The following is a 2,458-nucleotide window of genomic DNA, read 5'->3' on the forward strand; positions in this document are numbered from 1 at the left end:
CTGTGTGTGTTTATATTTTGTATTTGTATATTTAGTTACTGGGTCTCTAAGCGGTTTTTAGAAAATAGGTGGCCCGCTCAGCTAAAGAATTTGGAAATTGTTGATCTAAAAAGGCCGTGGCTTCCACGATGTGATACTGCGTTGGCGGCACTGCACTGTATACTGATGCTGACTATTTTAGCAACGCGCTGAAGACCTTGCTGTCGTGCGCCCACAACCTCCCCCCCCCCCCCCCTATTTTAGCAACTGATGATGATGATGAGGTCCCATACTCGGAGGAATGTAGGGGACGATGCGGGAGACCCGCACTACTGTACTAGGCAAAGTGCTAGTGGAGGTGGTTTGCCATCGCCTTCCTCCGACCGTAATGATGATGAATGATGATGATGAAGAGGACATAACAACACCCAGTCATCTCGAGGCAGAGAAATTCCTGACCCCGCCGGGAATCGAACACGGGAACCCCGTGGGCGGGAAGCGAGAACGCTACCGCATGACCACGAGCTACGGACTTCAGCATCTGGTACTTCCCAATAACTTTTGCCTGGAAGCTTCACATCAGTTAAGCTAAGAATAAGGCGAGTGTAATTTTGCACGTGCCCGAAAGAACAGACACGACGCATTCGTATAATCGATTCGCCTCGATAGACGATAGGTCCGCAACCTTCAGTGCGGATGCACATTTACGTCCGACCTCCGGCGGGAATCTTAAAATTAGCGAGCGTGGACGACACTGACAGGGACTGCGGATGGCGGCGCTAGGAGAGAATGCGAATTGGCCGGGAAGCGGAACAAAGTAGTTCGTGAATTTGCGATAAAAACTGCTTCCGGATGACGGAGCGATTAATGGGTGTGCCTTGTAAGGAGGGTATCCCGGGTTCGAGTCCCGTCCTGACACATTTTCACTCGTCGCTGCTGATTCCGCATAAAGTCTCGATGTAGCTGATATCATCTGTTCCTTCCCTTTCTTTTCTCCCCTCTCCACTTCAATTTTACAAAATAGAATTTATATAATGTATTTAACAATTATATACAATGACGTACATTTTTGCCTTCTTTACTTTAGCCTGGGTGCGAGTGGCCCCAAAATGAGGTTGAAGTATTGCTAAAATCTTACGGTGATCCTGAAAGTTTCTCTGATGCGCAATATGACGTCCAGCAACACAAAATTTTGAGAGATAAACTAGCAGTTGGATAGTATGTTACAGTTTTATATGTCAAAGAAGAATATTCCGAAATGCACTGCAGTTTTACAGAATTCTCCACAATAATCGAAGGCTTTCCTACTACTGTTAGCACGAGTTCATTTCATTTCGCATCGGGGCGTAGTTTTACAACCAAACGTGCCAATGATTTGTAAGTGGTTTTTTTCGTTTGTTGACTGACTCTTTAATCACTGTGTGGCAGAACAACTGCATAATTACGAATGAAAAGCACAAAATTGTGGATTTACTAGAGTTTTAGTGTTCATATTTAACAAAATGGTTCAAATGGCTCTGAGCACTGTTGGACTTAACTTCTAAGGTCATCAGTCCCCTAGAACTTAAAACTACTTAAACCTAACTAACCTAAGGACATCACACACATCCATGCCCGAGGCAGGATTCGAACCTTCGACCGTTGCGGTCGCGCAGTTCCAGACTGTAGCACCTAGAACCGTTCGGCCACCCCGGCCGGCCATATTTAACAGGTTTGCTGTTTACAAGGCCATGATCAGAAAACACTGACTATCGTTATCGAAAAAGTTACAGTGCTGGTGAAAAAAATGTTATATGTAGAGAGTGAGGTATAAATACAGAGTGAATTTCATATCTGACTGCAGTACTAACGTAATTGAAACTGTTAAGAATAAAAAGTAAATAAATGTAACAAGGAAATGTTAAGCGTTAATACTGAAAAAACATATTGTGCTCGTGTATGCATATTTGTGTGGGTGGGTGGGGGGGGGAGGGGTATATCAGAGAGAGAGAGAGAGAGATAGAGAATTAGATGGATGAGGAAGAGGACAGAATGAGATAATAATTACACTTTTGTGATGTTTACAGTGTCTGTGCTTACACAGTGTCTATATGCGTGCTCGTCTCATGGAAATTGTGCTGAAAAGGAACAGACACTGTATAAACACAGGCACTGTACCCATCCATCATACATCCATGTCTTGACTGGCTAAAATGACGATAAAATATCCTCCCCTGGGGAGGAATCACGAAATGTGCGATCGTATGGTTTATGGACTCCATGACAAATGGAAGTGTGGGTCGGTCCTGGAGGCATGCTCGGATAGCCAAAGTGGTTAAGGCGACCGCTCCCTACAAGTGGGAAATTCAGAATCGAGGCCCAGTTCAGCACAAGCTTTCATTTGTCACAAACAGCTGACATCAGTTACCATTACCAAAATGCGAATCGTTTTCGTGATAATTACACTTTCCCACTGTCTAGTTTAATATTTCTAGTTTGT

The sequence above is a fragment of the Schistocerca nitens genome, chromosome 5 (assembly GCF_023898315.1).
Source record: "Schistocerca nitens isolate TAMUIC-IGC-003100 chromosome 5, iqSchNite1.1, whole genome shotgun sequence".
Classification (NCBI taxonomy): Eukaryota; Metazoa; Arthropoda; class Insecta; order Orthoptera; family Acrididae; genus Schistocerca; species Schistocerca nitens.